We start from the raw sequence: 22450 nt of genomic DNA, 5'->3' as shown, positions 1-22450 counted from the left end.
AAAATGTGAAGCAGGGTCTCTGATGAGAATGTAGGTGGGAATATGATATGAAGAGGGAAACATTACATCATTCATTGTTCTTTTGTTTGGGGGGTCCCTTTAAAACCTATACCACAGCCCTATCTGGGTAAGGGTCTGCTATGGTTTGTGGGTGGGACCACATGTCAATTTATTTTTATATTTTTACATTTTAGTTCTGTAGAACTTAAAGAGGCTGAAAAAAGGTCAAGAAACACTGGACCAAAGGGCGGAACATGATGCTTTTTAGGCAGCTATATGTAAATTAGGCTTACAGAACATACCTCTAAATCAGTGCCCAGGGATCAAGCCTTCTACTGGAGGTCCTGGGTGTCCTTTCTTCAGTAAATGCTGCTGTGGTTGAATAATGTTAGAACCCCTGGGAGTCACCCTTATTTTAGGTATTGGATCTGTATATGGTGGAAGCAGTAGAGATGTTGGATATTTTGTGTCCTTCATATTGCTCTACTATTCTTGTCTTTGGCTATTGTCAGCAAAAACCAGAGTACTAATGGCTTCATTCTAAGAGAGCTCATCGAGGACGGAGAACGAGACCACTTTCCAGGAAGGAAAAGACATTTCCAGAAATATGATGTATTATGACATGAAGGACATCAGAGATGATCACATGCATTATATTATATTGGAAAGCTGAGATGATATCTGTATTTTCTGCTTCCAGATCTTATGAAATAATTGTCTCTGGTGGTCAGGAAGGCAATGTGACAATGGAGTGTCTGCAATATAAAAACACCCCGTACAACTCCAGCTCGGCTCTGAGTCCATATACTGCGGCTGTTCTTCCTTCAGAGAATGTCACCGGACCCAGGACCTTCAACCTGGGGGATGACCAACATTATAATGGCTTCCACAATGCTCCTCTTATTGCCAACCATACCTACACCGTCTACATTCGGGTCACCAGCCACTGGAAACACGTATGTCTACACTGATGTCTTCCATGTGTGTGAGTGCCATGAATGAGGTCTGACCGGATCTGTTTTCTGGAGTTTGTGATGGAAATGAGAATTACGGACTCTGGGCACAAGTAGGAATCCATGTCATTTAGATAACAAATATGACTTGTCGTGGATTCTAAAGTCATAGCTGAAATACGTAAATGTAAAGTGTCTTACGGTGTGTAGTTTCTAAATGGTCTGGTGGTCACCCTACAAGGAGACTTGTAAAGTTTCTGAGAACGGTTGCACAATGTCATAAAAATTCATAAGATTTTCTTGTGTTGTACGACACTTCTGTATGGTGAGTGAACCTGGAGCTATTGTACGGCTTTCACATGTGTCGTGTCACCTCTTCTTTATATTTGCAGCAGTTCAGAAGCTTAAAACACTTCCTGAGTCGGGGTCCATGTTTCATATTGGGGTTAGAGATTATATTATGTATGGGTGGAAACCAACCTTCTATATAACACAGAGAGGACAAGCCAGAAACTGTCCCCTTAATCTCCTAACTCTGTCCCCACCACATTTCACAGCCTATTCTGACCCTTGTGGGCAATTACTGTATTCAACTGCCCAATATGAAGGGGAAATGGAAGGAAGGAGAATGTGTTTTATGGTGATTATTGTATTCTCCCCTTCAAAACACAAGAGGAAGATGGAAGGAGCATCATTGGCTGCTGCTGAATTATAAACACTTCGGTAATTGTTGACAATGGTCTTACCTTAATCCTAATGAGTGAAATAACCTAAAATTATTCTGCTTCCTCTTCTCCGGCAGGTGGAGAAGTCATCCTGTGCTTTTGCTGGCTTCACTGGAGGTACGTTGGTTCACAGATTGTATACAGAATATTCTAGCACTCCTCTATGTATGCCATGGATCCCGTATTCTGCTGGAGATATGTGTGTTAGATGTTTGAGCTCCTCCACAGTACAGATTGTTATGGACATGAATATGAAAATCTCTTTACTCTGCACCTGTTGGAATTACCTAGGAATCTTATATAGAATAAATCACCATAATACCCCCCCCACACACACACACACACACACACACACACACACACACACTGGACCACTGGACACTGATAGGTACAAGGAATGGGATATATAGACTGTATGGTCAAAAGTTTGTGAACACTAATCCATCACAAGGGTTGGACATCCCATTCCATACCCATGGGCATTCATATGGAGTTCTCACCTCATTTGTGGTTATAACATCCTGAAAGCTTCCAGAAGATGTTGGAGTGTCTCTATGGGAATTTGGGCCATTTGTGAGGTCAGGTACTGATGTTGGGTGAGATGACCGGACTCACAACTGGCGTTCCAACTGATCACAAAGGGGTTTAGAGAAGAATGTGTTGAGCCATGAGGATACAAACATAGATTTGCTTTTGCTGACTTAGATGTGGGCTCCAGGACCATCCTGGCTTCTCTAACTAGTGGGCCGCTGACCTGGAACAAGCATGCAGAAAATTAAGCCTGGAAGTATCACCATCCTGCCTGTATGTCTCAGGTAAGTGAGCCCCCAGATCATCAGACCAGGATCAGGATGACAGCCCCCAAACCTGCAGCTTTAAAAAGAAGTCCTCAGTGGAACCTACACTGACATAGACCTCAAGCTGGCCGCAGCCTCCTGTGTGATACAATGGTGATACAACACACCGACACACACAGCAGTCACACAACAGTCACACGACAGTCACACAGCAGTCACACAACAGTCTCTTCAGATTCATGAGTTCTTTAGAACAATCGGAGACCTGAATAGTAATTTTATTTGATCCCCAGGAGGACAGAGCGTAGAGAAGGGTGACACTAACAGTAGTCAGGAAGTCAGACATATAAAAGGAGACAATACTAAAATAAAAATTATAAACATACAAAATGACTTCTGCTTATAGGAGTGAATAGCGAATGTGGTCAAATTCCCCCCTCCCCCCTCCACATAGATGGGGCCCCTCAGGTATGAACTAAAATGTGGTATTAGATCTCCATTGTCATACCTTAGAGATCATGTAAGTTGCCATCCACTCAGACCAATTCCAATTGGATGGAAGGGGCGGCTGCTGCACATTAGGGAGGATTTTGGTCGGAATCTTCAGAACCTCATAACTGGGTTATCTGACTCCGAAAGTGATAGTAATGGTCTCGGCTGTTGTCCTGAGTCCAAACCCCCGTACTCTACACCCACCAGAACCAGTAATACCATAAAAAGACCCAAACATGAATAACTCCCCCATATTGTATCATAAAACTGGCGTGGTTCAGCGTGTTGGGTTAGCCACAGATTGCTATACAGGTCCAGGGCAGTGACGTATCTGCTGTGGTGTGACCCCCGTCCCTGAAGACCTCTTCCTGGAAGAAGGGGAGTGCTGGTCCATAGTGAGCAAAGCGGAGGTGCAAGAGGGGGGTCTCTTCCTCCTGTCCTCATGGATGGTCATGCATCGTCTGGTGGGTGAGTCCGATGTTTTCATCATCATCACCTCCACTAGGAGAGTTTCAGAACCGGCTGCTCTATACAGGACACATCGCACCCCCCTCCCCCCTATATCATTACAGAGGGAAATGTAGCCAATCAGAGAAGATCCTTGTCAGGATGTCCACACTTCCCGGTCACAATGTATCTGATGGATGATGAAATGTTCCGTCTATTCCACAGGAGGGACCACAGACGGGACAGGCGGCTCCTTCATACTGTGAGTATGAGAATCTCCCCTCGGGGGGAATTGCTGGTTCTGGAAGGTTCCGCACATTGGGCCAGATGAACTATTGTCAGAACACCAAATATCTGATCACACCAAGTAATAGTTCAGTTCGAAGCGTTTGAAAAGAAGGTAGAGAGCAGGAATGACGGTCAGAAAAGTAAGTCGGCAGCTCTGACAGTGTCGTATTTCAGGCACTGGGATTGGCTGAGGACGGGCTTTGCCTGCTCAGAGATAAACATGTACTACAGGAAGAAATAATTTCAGGCTCAGAAAATGTAGTCTTGGTCTTCAGGGCTAAGCAGCCATATACCATGCAGGATATTAATAGAAGTGTAGATTGGCTGAGCGGTAATAACGCCGGCAATATGGACACCGGATAGAAAGACATTTTCATGAATCTTACACATCTGATTATAAATATAGATCTGAGCTTTGTATGGAGTGTAGAAGGGTTTGGGCCCGTCTCTATCTCATTAAGGAAATTTCCCTTCACTTCCTGTTCCAGAGACACAGCAGCCAGTCAGAGGAAATCTCCCAAAGTCAGGGAGTTCCCCTCTTAGTGTTTCCCCGTTGGAAGATTCCCCCTCACTTCCTGTTCCTGTGACAACCAAGAAATGTTGGGTCTTCCGGAGACAATGGTCCTCAGGACTAATAGGGAGGGTGACTACACCCAACGGGGACGTCCCAGACAGGGATCTGACCTCTCACCCCGCCATCTGACACTAAAGAGTTCTCTCCGTCTGTTGTATGTATTGAAGTGTGTTGTGTTTCTTCCTGGTGTCCAGAGTGTTGTCTCCGCCATCGCTGGGGATCATTATCACAATGCTGAGTGTGAAATGTCTGGCTCTGGTGGGTCTCCGTGTCATCCCGCTGACTCCCTGGATGGGGATGAGAGATCCTGCGGTGAGTATCTGACTTTATACAAAGTATCCAACACACCCGAAATCTTCTCATTGTGTCATGTTTACTCTACACCTCTTACCACTCCCCCATGTACAGTCATTGCCCCCTATGTACAGTCATTGCCCCCTATGTACAGTCATTGCCCCCTATGTACAGTCATTGCCCCCTATGTACAGTCATTGCCCCCCCATGTACAGTCATTGGTCCCCCTATGTACAGTCATTGCCCCCTCATGTACAGTCATTGCCCACCCATGTACAGTCATTGGCTCCCCCCATGTACAGTCATTGCCCCCTTATGTACAGTCATTGGTCCCCTTATGTTGAGTCCTTGGTCCCCCCATGTACAGTCATTGACCCCTATGTACAGTCATTGGCCCCCCATGTACAGTCATTGGCCCCCCCCATGTACAGTCATTGGCTCCCCCCATGTACAGTCATTGGCTCCCCCCATGTACAGTCATTGGCTCCCCCCATGTACAGTCATTGGTCCCCCTATGTACAGTCATTGCCCCCTCATGTACAGTCATTGCCCCCCCATGTACAGTCATTGGCTCCCCCCATGTACAGTCATTGGCTCCCCCCATGTACAGTCATTGGCTCCCCCCATGTACAGTCATTGGCTCCCCCCATGTACAGTCATTGGCTCCCCCCATGTACAGTCATTGGCTCCCCCCATGTACAGTCATTGGTCCCCCTATGTACAGTCATTGACCCCTATGTACAGTCATTGGTCCCCTTATGTCAAGTCCTTGGTCCCCCCATGTACAGTCATTGACCCCTATGTACAGTCATTGGCCCCCCATGTACAGTCATTGATCCCCCATGTACAGTCATTGGTCACCCTTATGTACCGCCATTGGCCCCCATTATCAATATACCATAGCACTTATAGTACATGTAACCATCTCTATATCATTGTCAGGATCCGTCTTCTATCACATAGTCCGGATCTCTATCACAATACAAATTGGTGACATCACAAAAGGTTTTTGCTCCTGGTGAAGCGGATGTTTCCGTGAAACGCGTAGAGTGTTGCGATAGAGATCCGGACTCTGTGATAGAAGACGGATCCTGACAATGATATAGAGATGGGGGGAGGAGGAACAATAATAAATCAGACAATAGAAGTCAATAGGGAGACTTTGTATCCTCTGATACATTGTATACATTGTTTATTCCTGACAATAGAATGTATTTCTCCGTATACAGAGGTTTGGGGGGAATCTTCTCTAATCATGTAACGTTGGGTGTGGTGCCCCGTATACCATCCCCCCACATCCAGTCTGACATCCAATGTCATTAGAAATGAGTAAAGTCTCCGTGGTGATAATTTGTGTCCTCGTCACCCCGACTTCATCTTCTCTGAATGTCACACAAATCATTTCCCCGCCTCGTGTCACAATGTAACCATGAAAGAAGAATGAGGCTCTGCTGGATGAAGGATGATGGGCCAGGGACTGAAGGGGTTCAGGGGGAATGAAGATATACCGCTGGGGGATTTGGGGGGAGGGGGGAGAGGACGGCCCGGGGACTGAAGGGGTTCAGGGGGAATGACGCCCCAATTGTCACATTTCTGGGGATTGATTTCCTCCATGTTGATGTCTTTCAGCAGAAGAGAAGAGAAGAAGGAAGAAAGGTTTCCATAGAAGACGAGGATGATGATGAGAAGACGTATGAGAACCCGGAGGAAGCTGAGAGCGGAATGTAGAAAGAAACTATTATCAATGGATTCCCATCTCTGAGAGACCACGCCCACATTTTACAGCCAATCACATCCATCCGAGGCTGTGCACATCTAATGAGAGCTCATAGTACACACACACAGAGCACTGACTGTGTGCTCCCTGCTGTGTGTGTACATTATGTGATCTTTCTGCATGTTCTCTGTCTATGTTCTTGTGAGTTCGATCTGAAAGGCGACCATAATACGACCCGAGTCTGATCAGTATGACCTCCAGTGGAACACAGGGAGACCACACACACTCCATGCAGATCCTTCATAGCTGTAGTACAGCATACTCGCATACAGACAACAACAGACATCATGCAGAGAACTTGTAGATTACACACAGTTAAAAGATTCAGAGCACACACGGGGTAGGAAGAGGTAGAGGACACACACACATTGGACACGGAGTCCGTGCTCTTAGAACATACAATGTAGAGTACACAGACAGAGCACACACAGTATGAGAACATACAAAGCACACAGAACACGCACAGTCAGATCACATACGGGCAGAACACCCATAGCACATGCAGTCAGAGCTCACACAGACAGCAGCATTTTACAGCCCATTTCTTAAATGTAGTCATGGAGCCTTCTGTGTCCCTGTAAAGAGAACTTTGTGATTGGCTGATAGACTGTAGAACAGTAGAAAGGCATCATGGCACACTCACAAAACCAGCATGTAAAACAACTTGTCTCACCACTAAGGACAATGACAGAGGTTTGGATACACGTCTTCTGCAGAATATGTGAAAGCCGCACTGCCGCGCCAAGGCACCTCTTATAGTGCGGTCCTAACTCTAAACTATGAGAGTCTCCATCTTGGAGCACATGGGGGCAGAAGATTTCAAATTGGGTGCAGGCCTGTCAGGAGGACGCCCCAACTCCTTAAAGGTACAGAAACACACAAGGGATCCCGCACATCCTATGCCATGATGCCTTTCTGCTGTTTTACTGTTCAAAGCCCATTTCGTGTGCACCTTACTGTATGACTGGTGACAAATTGTTGAGTGCGTTTGTCTGCTTTGCTTGGCTGATAGACTGGTCACATGACTTTGGCAGGTCACATGAGCAGGTTATTCCAGATTTTTTGGAATAGTGGTCCTCTAGTCCTCTAGTGGAGAACAATGTATATTTGTAGAGCATGTGCTGCTTTATAACTGCCCCCCCCCCCCACTGTTTCTGTATTCCCCGATCTCCCCTCACCGTATTGTCCTCATTGCTCTATAAATCTGGATTCCTCCGGCATCGCCCCCTCCCCCGAGGTGTCCTGTGTACTCTGCAGGGTCTTTGGTCTGATGGTTCCGGTATTTCAGGTTGGGTGAATCCTCCCCGGGGTGCAGGAAACCGACAGACCACTATTCACGTCTTGTCCACATTCCGGGCGATGACACAGCTTTTTATAATGACATGAAATGAAGTGTCAGCTCTTGTGCCTAATACAATCTCAGGTCTGATCTCAGCACACAGAGTTTGCAGGGATACCATCGGCTTCTGAATTCAAAAACAGCAAAGAAAGCGTTCAGCTCTAACCTCTTGTGGAGCGACATGTTGCGCCCCCTTCCTGTCCAGGTTTCAGTGCTGTGATACTTTGACTGACAATAACTCGGTCATGTGACTCTGATCCCCAATGAAGATGATATCATGACACAGACACGGCTTTCTTCTGCTCCCATTTCATCACTGCCGGGTTTTGTATTATATAAAGGGGAAAAAGACCCAAAATTTGGGCAGAAAACAGATTTTGATACTTTCTGTTATGAAACAAATAAATATTTCTTCTTTATAAATTTGGTCATAATGTATTCTGCGATTATTAGTCATGAACTCTGCTCTGAGGTGAAAGGTCAGCCCACATGACCTCTGCGGGTTCCCAGTAGCCTCTAAGGGGTAAGGAGGTCCTACAACGTGGGGATTGGTGGGATCCATATTCTGGGGGCCTATAGCAGCCGACCACAAATCCCGAAATCTCATCCCACCAATGAAGACATTTTATTCTCCGGAATTTACACCAAAATGTATTCTGCTCCCCAAATAAGTCCGTGTGACAGTTCTCCAGTCTACAGACTACGGGATATATATCTGACATGGACCGCTCCTGATGACCTCACTTCCTGTCACATTTCCTGAGGCCCTAAAATGCCAGAACAGGAAAAACACCCCCAAAGTGACCCCATTTTGGAAAGTAGACATCTAAAAAAGGACATGGTGAGTCTATTGAAGTTTTAATTTTTGCCACAATTTTCTGGTAAAAATAAATGAAATTAGATTTTATTCAGATGCTGCCATGCCGCACAGTCCCTGCACTCCACCCACTAACGCGTTTCACCCAGGAACAGGCTTATTCATAGAGACACTCTACGACGGCTATTCATTTATCACCAAGGTCTAAAACACATTCTGTGACTCCTCCTGAGTATGGGGATACCACATGGGTGAGATGTTTTCTCAGCCTAGCTGCATAGAGGGATCCAAAGAGCACCTTCAGGATTTCAAGGGGCATAAATGACGCATCTGATTTCCTGACTTCCTGTCACATGGTGGAGACCCTGAAGTGCCAGGATGGTAAAAATGGCCAGAAAATGGCTGGCACTGGTAGTAATCAGGCACTGGCATTCTGTCCTCCAGCCTCTCTCCCCCTCTGCTCATCAGTCTTAGGATCCTCAAGTCATAACGTCCTATACAGTATATAGGATGTGAGGACACCGAGGGACATACCATTGCGGCAGTGTTGGAGACAGGCCAGAGGGAATGCAGTTGTACTTCGGGTGAGTAACTTTTTTATTTTAGTCCTTAGACAAAAATTTGCAGTTAACCCCTGCAGTGCTGGGGGGGGGGGTGAAGGGCCATGATCAACACAAAGACACACATTAAAGGTACAGATAGGAACAGCTATAGACCAATGGACTGCGGCCACCACAGGTCCGGGATGTATAATATCCCAGGAGGTCAGTCTGTCAGATGAAAACATAACTGCCGGAAGAGAGAAGATTGTTCAGCAGAAGTGGTGGTCGGCCTTCCTTACCTTGGCCATGTCTCTGAGCACTGAACACCTTGTACTTCTGGGCCCTCCAGGTAGGTTGCAGTTCTGGAATATGACGGCACTGGGGGATAATGGGTTCCTGGGAGCTTCAAGCTTCATTCTTCTCAAATATTTGGCAGTTCATTTGCGTCTTTCTTTCTCAACACGTTTCTTGTGACCCTGCTGACTATTTGCAACAAAACGTTTTTGATGGTTCTGTGATTGCGCCCCAATATCTGAGCATTTTCAAGATTGCTGCATCCCTCTGAAAGACTTTTTACAATTTTTGACTTTTCAAAATCAGTTCAATATATTTTTTTGCCTGAGGAAAAAAGCTGCCTAATTATTATGCACACCTTGATATTGGGTGTTGATCTCCTAAGGCCGCACCCTCCTCATTACACAAACACACATCACACCTGATATGCTGACATCTAATAAGCCTTCAAGTTTATACAGCTTGGAGTTAGGACAATATGCATAAAAATGGTGATTTGGTAAAAATACTCACTTGCCTAATAATTGTGCACACTGTATATTTATATTGTACAGACATTGGTTTGGCACTCACACTTTGTGTCATGTCTGCACAGCTCTGCACTCTTTTACAAAAAGTTGAATATTTTGATGTATGATTACATTGTTACTGCTGGCTATCTGCAATTTCACACTAGTTTAGGACGTGTAGTGCAGAGAAATAAGCCTCAACTTCCTGCCTCAACTTCTTGCAAACCGGACAATAGCAAAATAGATTCAAAGTATAGTTTTTGAGCTTTTTTCTCACAGCACCGCACTGCATTGTCCTAAAAGTTTAATAATATATCAAAACAGGATGCACAAAAATTCACCGCAGTCCCTGAACGCCATGTCCCCAAATATTTTATTACATTGGTTTTACCTTGATTAGGCTGCAATATTAGAGGAAGATACAAGGCAGGTTTTATCTGAAAATAAGAATTAGAGTGTGCTATTTCAGAGACAATAGCCACAAATATTGTACAGTGGTAGGACAGTACGGCTCCAGAGGAGAGAGGGCATTAGCTGCCTTCTGAAGCTGCAAAAAAAAAAGTAAATGGGTAACACTGTGTCACAATGCAGTCAGTAAGCCGATAAACTTGTAGAGGCCGGAGTCCAAAAGTACTTAGCAGGGAAGTTTATTGTACTCAGTTAGTGACAACTTTTTCACAAACAGCACTGAGTCTTCTCAAGCCAGCTAGTAACAAAAACACATAAACAAAAAGCCTGTCTCTGTCAGAGATCTAACTAAACATAGAAAACAGTTTCACCCTCACTGGATAAAGTTTTTTAAACACCTGCCAAACAAACATAACATTTTCTCAGATCTCACTATACTTCTAGTGCAGCAGCCTGGGAGGTCTGTGTTTCACAGTCTCTTTCTTCCTAATGACCTGTTTCCCAGACAGCGAGGATAACTTGCCACAAACTTGTGTCGTGGTTAAATTGTAATTTTGTTAACTTGCTGCACACATTCCTGGCAAGTTGTAGACTTGCAGAACACTCGCAGTACAAGTTCTAGGCGGCACTTTTTGAATTTGTAGCAAATTTGCTTGGCAAGTCTACAGCAAGAGTCCTGCAGGTCTTAGCAAGAGCTCTGCAAGCTCGCTGGTCTGGAGACTTGCAATGCAGACTTGCTGTAATTGTGCAACAAAATTGTGAAGCTCGGCAAGTCTGCAAGAGTTTAGCGAGTCATTTTCAAACTTGAAGCACAATTTCTTGCTATCTGGGTTGCTGCAACTCCTTTTAAAACCTTCTGTCCACACCCTGTTTAGGTGAGTTAACCCATTTTGTAACTGACCACCGGTTTCAATCTATTGCTAACATAGTAGCCAGCACCTCACCCCGGGGCCAGTACAATCTGTCACAAATAGCTATACTGTAATCACAATCAATGGTTTGAGCCCCACCTTGTCCATGCTCTTTACACTCTAACATAATCTAGTACACATTTCCTGTGTTATGGAAACTTTGCTTGGGCTGTGTGCACAAATCTCAGCTGTGCTCTAAGGTACACTTTCGGATCAATGCACGCAAAGCGCAACAAACTCCACTGCGCTTTAAAGCACGTTGTATTAAGCTCTTTGATATAGGCGCATGAAGTACTTCTGTGTGCCAGGAAGAGTCAGACCCGATGCTGCTTCAAGCTGGAATTTCTGTGTGGAAGTCCTCACTAGCACAGTAGCTCCATTTATTTATACGGCACACAAGGATAACGCCCAGAGGGGGATGGATTTACAGCATCAGCCAATCAGCCCAGAAAGTACAGTTACATAATAAAAGAAAAGGGGAGTCCACCCACGTAGATGCGCTGAGAAACACATGACTCACTTCCGCTGGTGCACGCAAATGCGCGCACCCTTGTTTTAAATACAGGAAACACGTGCGTAGCAAGTCGCGCCATTAGCATATGACGCGGAGTCGTGTCCATTTCTCGGAAAACAGCCACGTGTATGCGCATCCGCCATTTTAGCCAGCATGGACCCTATTCAATACTGCTCAGAATGACCAGTATCTATTAAGATCATTCTACTTGTTCTTACAGGTTTGAGACTATCTGAAGAGACATTGCTATTACTGTTGTCAATGAGCGGTACCAGTACACCAACAAGGCATGAATCAATGTCTTCTTATAATAGCAGATATGTATCCAGAAAAGGATAGCGCAGCCGCAAGAGAAATATAATACGTATCTCTCGTTATGCAGACTCCGCTTCGCTAATGTGTATAGACGTTCGCCGGCACTGGGCCCAGCGCATTGAGCTTGGTACTCACAAACCGGCACACACACCCACACACACCGCAAACAGGTCTCTAACCCCATGAGAAGGTTGAATACTGATGGATTTACCGCTGGTCCCGATTAACCCAAGTACGCTCTGCTAGAGCGTCCCTCGGTTGAATCCGACACAGGGAGACAGGTGACAATCTATAAAACACACACCCTCGAATAAAATGTCCACATAATTCCATATAATACAATTTCCACAACACCTGAGCTGGTTTGCCCCAGGGTGGCAGATTCCCAGTCACACCGTCTTTTTTTTGTTACTTTGGTATACACACTTGTTGCTATGAGGGTACAGAGGCCGGCATGTCTGCAATACCTCTGCTTTGCCAACATAATATGTTTCCTACCAGGCACTTAGTGGCCAGTTGTAATTTTATGTATTCATTTATTTCAAAAGGGTGAAGGGTTTGGAGAAGGCCGGAGAAGGGAACAATCTAGGACAACATAGCTGAACTGGAAAGTGAGCTGGATTGGAGAATTCTTCCAGATCAGCTATTTTGGCCTAGATTGTTCACTTCTCTGCACTGCCTTCTCTAAACTCCTCCCCCTTCTGTGATTAACCCCCTTAGTAACATCCACATGAATGGCAGGACCCAAGGTTTCATAGCAGAACATTGCTCCGTGGTCCAGTTCTGATGCTCACATACCCATTGTAGGTGATTTTGGTGGTGGGCAGTAGTGATGGTCCGAACCTGAGTTCAGTTCGAGTTTTAACTTTAGAACATAATTAAAGTTCTAACTCAAACTTCGAACTCAATGAAAGTCAATGGGACCCAAACTCGGAAAATCAATTGTCCCCTTTTTGAAGGCTTATATGCAAGTTATTGGCCATAAAAGGTGTATGGGGATCCGGGTACTGCCCTGGGGGACATGTATGGGGATCCGGGTACTGCCCTGGGGGACATGTATGGGGATCCGGGTACTGCCCCGGGGGACATGTATGGTGATCCGGGTACTGCCCCGGGGGACATGTATGGGGATCTGGGTACTGCCCAGAAGTGCGGTTCCCCCTCCACCTTTAGATCTGGTAGGAATGTTAGGAGGGACCCCATTTAAAAAGGAGGGTTGCCCCTGGAAAAGCACTTTGTCATCATGCCAATGGGAACAAGGGCCTCTTCCCCACAAGCCCCGGGTGCTGGTTGTGGGGGTGCGGGCAGGGGGACTTATTCACATTGTGTTACCCCTTTAATAAAGTGGCACCCAGATGTGCCCCCCCCCCCTTGTAAATGAGTAAGGGGGACTTGTATCCCTACCTATTCACTAAAGGGTTAAATAAATTTAGAAAAAAAACTCCTTTATTTGGAGAAAAAAAAACTCAACACAGGATTTTTGAAAGTCCTTGTCAAAAATCTAAACCCCCCAAAAATGGATCCATCAACGTAATCCCAGGTTCAATCACGACATCCAGCATTGTCCATGACAAAGATGACACGACGAAATAAATAAATAAAACAAGAAAAAATCAATAGAAATAATAAAAAAGAAAATAAAAAAAGCCGTCCGCTTGTGGCAAACTCGCGCCGTAGAATGGCATTCTGACAGATGCCGGCAAAATATAAACAATTGGTCGGAGCTAGCAGTGACAGTTAGCTCCGCCCAATTGTTTGCATTTGTCCGTCATCTGACACGTGAGCCATGATTGGGCAGAGTCATCATTACTTTGCCCAATCATGGCTCTTAGAGTGCACTGTGCTGTGATTGGGCAAAGTCTTGGACCTGACCTGCAGTCAGATGCTTTGCTTTAGCCAATCAGGGCTGTTGTGGAAATTTTATTATACGGAATTATGTGGACATTTTATATTAGGATGTGTGTGTGTTCTATAGATTGTCATCTGTCTCCCTGTGTAGGATGTAACCGAGGAACGCTCTAGCAGAGGGTACTTGGGTTGAATCGGGACCAGCGGTAAAACCGTCAGTGTGAAAACCTTCTCATGGGCTTGGAGACGTGTTCGCCGTGTGTGGAGGCGTTTGCCGGTTTGTGAGTACTACGTGCACTGCGCTGGGCTCCTCGCCTTCAAACTTCTGTACACATTAGTGAAGCGAAGTCCGTATAACGAGATGCGTATTATACCTCTATTGCGGACTGCGCTATCCCTTTTGGATACATATCTGCTTTTATAAGAAGACATTGATAATCTGCCTTGTCCGTATACTGGTACCGTATATAGATAACCGCATTAGCAATGTCTCTTCAGATAGTCTCAAACCTATAAGAACAAGTAGAATGATTGTACTAGATCCTGGTCATTCTGAGCAGTATTGAGTAGGGTCCATGCTGACGATGATGGGGGATGGGCAACCACATGGCCGGTCGGGGACAATGGACATGACTCATCCTTCCTTGTTACAGGGATAAGGTGTGTGCATTTCCCTGTTCAGCCATCTTGGTGTAGTCCCCTATACCCTTTTGATATGTACCTGTATTTCTGGGCTGACTGGCTAATGTTGTAAAGCCGTCTCCCACTGGGTGTCGTCCTTTTGCCTTAATAAAATTAAGGAGTTGGGGTCGGCTCAGGCCCTTTCGAGTTGGACTCCAGCTTGAACCAGCATCGTGTCTGACTCTCTCTGGTGCTAAAGAAGTACTTCATCCCTTATACAGAAAGAGCTGAATGCAGCGTGCTTTTAACAGCAACCGGATTGTTTGTGCTGGGCGCATTTTAATACCGAACGTGTACCTTTTAGTGCACCGGAGATTCCTGCGCAAAGTCCAACCAAAATATCCATAATAGAGCTTCACAAGGCACTGTGCGGTGAAAAGCCCGCCGAACGCCCTGAGAGTTTCTGTGTTTGCCAAACACATGAACTACCGATGATCCAGGTGAACTGTTGTTGGACTCGAACATTGAGACTATCCCCAGTGGGCAGGCATCAGCATGGGCACCCTGACCGCTGTGCGGCTACACAGCCTCATACACAACAAACTGTGACGCTCTGTGTGTTCAGACACCTTTCTATCAGAACCAGCATTCACTATATCAGCAATCTGAGCTCCAGTATCTCTTATATTGGATGGGACTACACGGGCCTACTGGAAAAGTGACAGATCCCAATACTGAGCCCTGTGATCCTCCACTGCCATCAATGTGAATCTGAGAGTAACCGACTGAGGACCTGCACAGCACCAGAGGAGCTTACACTCTAATGCCCCAATCCCTGTCACACACTATTACTATAATACATTTATATAGCTCTGACATATTCTGTAACGGTGTACAGAGAACACTGAACCACGTCACGTCAGTCACCTGAGAAGCTTACACTTTAATTTTTCTCCACAGTCATATAAGCATAGACCTTCTGAGTCCAGTTTGATCGGGGAAGGGTAGAGCACAGTCCAACTCTTTGTCCATCTCTCTCCTCCTCATGAGTGTCTCGGACCATTGTGACAGGCTGAGAGCCATTGATGTCATCAATGGTCATCCAATGGCGGGGGCAGGGCGGCGGTTGACTTTGTTAGATTTTATAGAAATGATTATAAAGTAAATGTAATGGACCATCTTACTTTATTATATTGGCTCATGTTGGCATTTTTTCATGTCTGGAATGTACCAGAAGGGCCAGTGTATTAGTGGGCTACATGGACCGTCCATGGACGGCTCATGAACTGGGCATTCAGATGATACAAACTTTTCGCCTACTTGGTGGGAGTTGGCACTGAAGGAACATCCAACCCGGCCAAATAGACCTCCACTATCAGGCTGTGCTAAGCTGAGGCTGCTCACATTTCTGCCCTGGGGCTCCCTATATGCCCGGGCTTTATTGTACAGTTGTAATGTGTTAGAATGATCACTTCCCTCATTCATATAACTAATGTGACTCTCAGTGATCCTGTGTACATGTGGATGTATGAAATGGAGGTCCTGAGGTCCAGTGGCCATAGAGAAGCCATGATACACACCATGGAGGTCACACACGGCTTGCTGAGTCTTCCAGAATTCAGAGGCTCGAGCAGATCTGTACTTTTACCACAAAACAGGAAGAATGACTCTCGTTCTATTGATCACAATCTCAGTGAGCTGCTTCCTCTGTCAGTGGTCAGTGTGTGATGTGCAGAACAGACGGTGATAACACCGAGCATTGTGCACACTGACTGTAGCCGCTGGTCCTCCAGACATGTCTGCACTCTGCGGTTATCTGCTGATCGCCATCTGTCTCCTCTACCAAATCCCTGAGGGGGGAACAGGTAAGATAAAATCTAAATATAAATCTGATACAAGGTGTCTTATCACACTCCTCATATTGTATATTAGTTATCAATAATCATGGAATATAAATACGTTCTGGGATTTCTCCTGGGCTTACCAGTGAAGGGGCTCTCCTCTGTTTGTATGGGTGTCCATTGGCTTTACATACACATTAAAGAGACCCTGTCACCAGCCAAAATTCCAGGTGAACCCACAGAAGAACCGAGTATCTTAAATGCCTCATTGCAATGTTTTTCCTTTTCATTAAAAAAATAACAATTTGTAACGTGCCTTTGAATTTGCTAACAAAAGTGACTTCTCCATGAAGAGTCAATTCCCTAGCACAGCCTCCTCCATCCTTGCATGTCATAGCCCTCTCCTCTTCTAGAAGTCTCTAATTACTGTCTGTACTGACCCAGCTCCTCCACCCCTCCCCTCCGTACTTTATCTTTTATGTAGCATCTGTAAGAGGAGCAAAGAGGAAATATAATAATAATGAGTCTGCTGTGGCTGCTGACATCATAAGTGTCTCTCGTACCTTTTTGAGGACCCCCATGTGATCCGGACCGTTCTGCTACAAATGTATATGACCCAGGTTTTATCTGCCAATACTTGTTTACACATTAACACCTTCATCTCCTGAAGAAGTGGATCCAAAATCTATGAAGCGAGTGACAAATAGTTTCACCCACCGACATACTGAGACTTCGATGTACAGAGTTATTAGGATATACTGTATATGTCAACTATATGTCCAGGAAGCGGGGGACTTCGGTCAGCTGCTCCTGTTTAAAAATTTAAAGGGCTGGTATCGGCCTTTAGTATCGGGGCATTTTTACGATACAGTACTAGTATCGGTATTGGTGCATCCCATCCCTACTATCCCATGCATGCATCCCATCCCTACTATCCCATGCATGCATCCCATCCCTACTATCGAGTATAATTATTAGTTCACAGATTATTGTAACTCTCACAATGATCCTGTGTACATGTAGCTTTATGGAATGGGGATCCTGAGGTGTACTGGTCATAGAGGTCCCATACTACACAACATGGAGGTCACCCTGCGATCACCACATCTACAGCACATATGACATTTCTGTGCCTGCATTGTGCAGATAAGTAGGCCTACCCCCTTTGTGAGTATACCAACCCCTTACCCCATTCCTGATAATCTTACCCTCTTACTCCCTTCTGAGATTCCCCAAGCTATACTCTGAAGTAGAATCCTTGTGTTATCACTTTTCCCAGTGCCCAAATACACAACTCAGACGCATGGTTTAGAATAGCTTGCCACCATCTATACTTTGTCAGCTGACTGGTCTGTCAGGCTCCCATATACACACAGATCCCTGAACTGGCAGATATGACGGCTTCTACACACTGACACTAATCTGCACACATCAGTAGCCACATCATACAATGTCATATAGATTAGCAGTGAACTCACGGCCGAGCATACAGGCACTAGTCATATATTGCACCAATCTCTCCAGGAGTATGAGTTCTTAGCTTAGTACACAGAAGGTAACTTATCAGTTAAGAATATATAATATCCCTAGACGGGCGGTGCATAGAAATGTGTACAGAGATACAATTACAGAAGTTACAAGTCAGACAATGTCCGGCAGAAATTTTGCTTTTTTGCAATTAAGCAAAACAGAAATAAACTATTTTGGGCAGTTCGGTGTTTCCTGTCAGAGTGAGAACGGCTGAATACAACGTTCATTTTATATGTCACCCGATTTCTAGAGAAAAGTTGTGGGATGGACCCTTTGGCCAACCAGCTTTGGAGGTGTCACCTGACCTACTGTGAGGAGAGTTCTTGTCTCCTGAGGTGGCCATATGTTATATGGACCAGAGGATTCTGATGGCTGGGTCAGGGTTAGGATTTCCAGCACTAGCGCATCATCCCGATCACAGCGTGTACACACATTACATGACCACCATGTGCAGGGTCCATTTATCTGTGTTGTCAGTACTTTGGTGTTTCTATGAAGCCAGGACATACTATTCTGCACCTGTATGCGGCTTATAATGGGGACTATCAGACGGTACTATTAATATTTTGGATTTTATTGGAAATGAAACATAATCTCTCTGATCTAAGAAACATGAGCGGTACAAGCAGACACCTTGGTGCCCCCAATATGGGATGACCTCGTCCCTGCTCATTTTTCTGAGACCAGGTCTGAAGGGTCCATATGATGGTGTGTGAGGAGAGAGGTTGATTTCTCTTATCTACAGCCACAAGCCTACAAGGTCCTGTCAGAAGCTCATTAGCAGCTCAGTGATAGTTCCTCCAATGCTCAGGCCCAAGCTGTGTATTTACATTTTAAATTGAGAACATTTGTGTATTACTGAAATATCTGTGATATCATCTCACTTCTATGTCTTAATGTCACAGTTCCATACTGACCTGCTCATTCACAGTCACTACAAAGGAGAGACTGGCAAGGATTGTCCTACCTACAGCCAATGCATGTCAGTGAATACAGAGTGAGGGGGTGAAGAATTGGGAATGTACAGCATGGCATACAAAACGAGGGGTGCTCAGTAGTTACAAATTACCCTCAAAATTACTTCTGCTCCCCAGGCTGACACCATCCAGCCCTCCACGAGCTAAGGGCCAGCACAGGATTTGACTGCTCACCCAATGTCAGGAAACCAGGGGTGTCACCTCCCCACAGGGTCGGCGGGCACGGCGCAGGGTGCGGTTCTCCCTCCAGTCTGGCAGAACCACTGGCGCCCGGGTTGCAGGTGCGCATTCGCGAGTCGTGCGGCAGGTGCGCATGCGCAGCACGCAGGCTGCGCGCGCATCCCCAGGAGCATGTGCATAGTGTGCCTGCACCTGTTTAGGCCTCAGGTGTGGACCTAGCTGGGGGAGGTTCCCGTACACACCCATACCACCTCTCGCCTGCCATTGGCTCTCGTGGAGAGAAGCCTCCTAGTTGCCTCGGTGACAGGGGGGCGGACTTACACCCCCTTGCTATAAAAACCTGGCCAGAGCTCTGGCTTGTTGCTGAGTTATCTCATCCTGTGGTGTGATTTCCTAGCTCCCTGGACATGTGCCTTGCTTTGTTTCCTGACCCCCTTTATCTGGACCTCCTGTTGCCAACCTTGGACTGCCTTTCGCCCCTGAACCTTTGCTGCCCGCCTCGACTCGGATTGGACTTAACTTCTCTTTGGATTAACCCTTTTGTACCTCTGCCTTTGGACGCTTCAGGCCATTTCCTGCCAGAGAGTTCCACCTTGTTCTTCTGCCAAACCATTGGCACTCCTGACACCCAATCGCCTCGTCATTTGTAATACAGAAGTCAGCAGAGGAAATCTTCTCTGGAGACCGGACAGATAACATCTTCTGCAAAGCACAGCAGAGGAAGCGAGTAGTAGAAGACTTCCTCTGCTGGCTTCTGTGTTTATAAATGACATCGTGATCAGGTGACCAGTTGTACCCTATGCAGGTCCTCGGCTGATAGACTTGTGGATGGGGTCGGGTAGCCCAGCGTGATTGGCAGAACAGAAGATTTTTTTTCCACTCAATAATTCCTGGGGTCCCAATTGGAGACATTGGAGGTTATATTTAAAGGATTGGTACAATATTTTTGTTCCTTTACAGAATTGTATTTTCTATTTCTATTTGCTAAAATAATAATCCCCAGGCAGGGCCAGGCCAAGGGGGTGTAAAAAGGACACAACCTGCAACCTACGCTGCTGACGTAGTTCACAGCTCACGGAAGGGGTGTGCACTTTCATGTCGGGTGCTAAAGGACCTTGTCCTGGCACTGACACCGGGAAACAAGTGAAACCTTTTTAACAGTAACATTAACAGTAACAGTAACATTTTAGACAGAATACTAAATATATAGCTCCTCCCACTGCTCTCAATGGGTCATCTTTGATGCATTGTATGAATATCCCAACGCACTTCTTATCAGCATGCCCCGTAGAGATGGGTGCTGATGTTGCTGCAGATGGCGATGCTCGAATCCAAAAAGATACATTATGTCACCAGCACACCGGAGTAAGGTGTCCAAAAATGTCTTTATTGACTCCTGTATACCATGTCACACAGAAGGCAATGTTGCGGGAGACGCTGGGTCCCTTCATCAGGCTCAACATGACAAAGATGCTCCTTTGGATGATTGTATCCCAGTGATACCAGTGATGGGTCTTTTTTTGGCTCCCACTTTCTTCATCGTACCACCGGGCTCTACATTGTCTAAAACGTACCAAAGCACAGGGGGGGACAGTATGACAGACACTGTGAAGCCACACCCACTGTATTGGTCACACCCATTTCTGGCCCTTTCCCCCATGTTTCCAGATGACCTTTTCTTTTTGAGCCCTTCAGGGTGCCCATCCTAATTATTTCTGAATAATGCCAATTATACCAACATGGCAGGACAATTCTGTCTGTATTGGGGTACGGGTGACACTGCGCAGAGTATAAGGGGTGGCAGTCTGAAGATTCTATTATTAGGTTTGTCACCTGGACTGTAAAAAAATGTGACTTATTGGCCATAGTATAAGATCATAAAGCTGATATTTTCTTCCAGAAATGTTGGAAAACTTCTCTTTAACCTACAACACAGCTTATAATATGGGGAATACGACCCCGGGGGAGATCAAGGTGTTGGGATGTAGACACGTGCGATTCGTTTTGGAAAGATTCTTTTTTCAGATGAATTTTTGGAAACTCGAACATTCAGCTGCATCTGAATTTCCACAGGACAGAAATCATGAATGCAAACGAATATGAATTTCCAATAACGAAAATTTGGGTTGCATCCGAATTTCTTTCCTGAATAAAGTTTTTTGTGTAAAGCATCAACTTTAAAAAAAAAATCCTAATTTTCGTTAGCGGTAGTATGTGCGAATATTCGTTTTTGGACAAAAGGGAAATTATTTTTTTTTTTTTTATAGGCCGCAGAAGAGGAAAAAAAAAAGCCTGAGGTTCCCCCAATTTATACCAGACCCTTTCGGTCTGTTAGGAATATAAGGAGGGACCCCCCAATCTTCACATTCAATGTAAATCTCAATATACAGACTTCAGTAACCCCGAGCAACCAATCCGGAGTCACCTCTCATTGGTCAGACTGATCTATTCTTATTGGTTCTCTGCATTGTACAATCATCATCATCATCCTCTACCCCACCTCAGTGTACACTTTGTACAATGAGCATGCGTGTGTTCCGGTGAATCCAGTGTGAATCTCAGATCAGTGTGAATTACATGTAATATCCCTTACAGGTGATTCACCCTCCTTATGATCTATTTCTGAGCTGCTTTTCCATTCCCTTTGACTTGTGAGGGAGGAAAGCAGGTCAGACGGGAACATAAGTCATATACACAAATCCTAATACTGAGCGACGTTCACCCAAATCTACAAATATCATCGTAATTGTCATCATTGTAACCACATGCCGGGCTGCTGATCCGACAGGACATCCGAGTTCATGTTACTGCCATCTAGAATCTTCCCATGGATCCTTTCCTGAGATCACTGGAACCCCCCAGAAAATACCCCCCAATACATCCCGGGCCGGTGCAAGGATTTTGTCCTACTCGGGCGAAGGTGCATTTTTGCGCACCCCCCTCGCGCGCGTGCCCTCACACAGCTGCCTATGCACCACACTAGTAGTCAATTAACTCGGCCTCCCATCCATATTAATACTTGTCTGTACCTCGGTACGGCATGGATGGGAGTAGAGATCCCCCGATACCATTTTTTCTAGACCGAGTACATCAACTATAGAGGACTACAAATACAGTTCCCACTCTCCCCCACATCCAGAGCCGGCGCTACCCTACAGGCAGGACAAGCAGCTGCCTGAGGGCGCCGGTGGGGCGGGGCAGAAAGATGCAGACTTGGAGGGGGCCCCTTTAAGACGGCGGCGGCGGCGATGATCACACCTCTCTATGCTCCCTCTCTCTCCTCCAGGCTGCTGCAGCTTCAGAGCGTCCAGGAGGAGAGAGAGGGAGCGCTGACAGGTGTGATCAGAGCTGCCTCTCAGCGCCGGTATGAAGAGCCAAATTTGCCACCAGGGAGAAGAGGAGCGGCACGGATCCTTTTGATGAGGTGAGGGACATTAGGTTCCCGGGCGTCTGGCTC

Source organism: Nanorana parkeri, unplaced genomic scaffold (genome assembly GCF_000935625.1).
Source record: "Nanorana parkeri isolate BGI_ZX_2015 unplaced genomic scaffold, ASM93562v1 scaffold1059, whole genome shotgun sequence".
Classification (NCBI taxonomy): domain Eukaryota; kingdom Metazoa; phylum Chordata; class Amphibia; order Anura; family Dicroglossidae; genus Nanorana; species Nanorana parkeri.
This window is presented reverse-complemented; position numbering follows the sequence as displayed.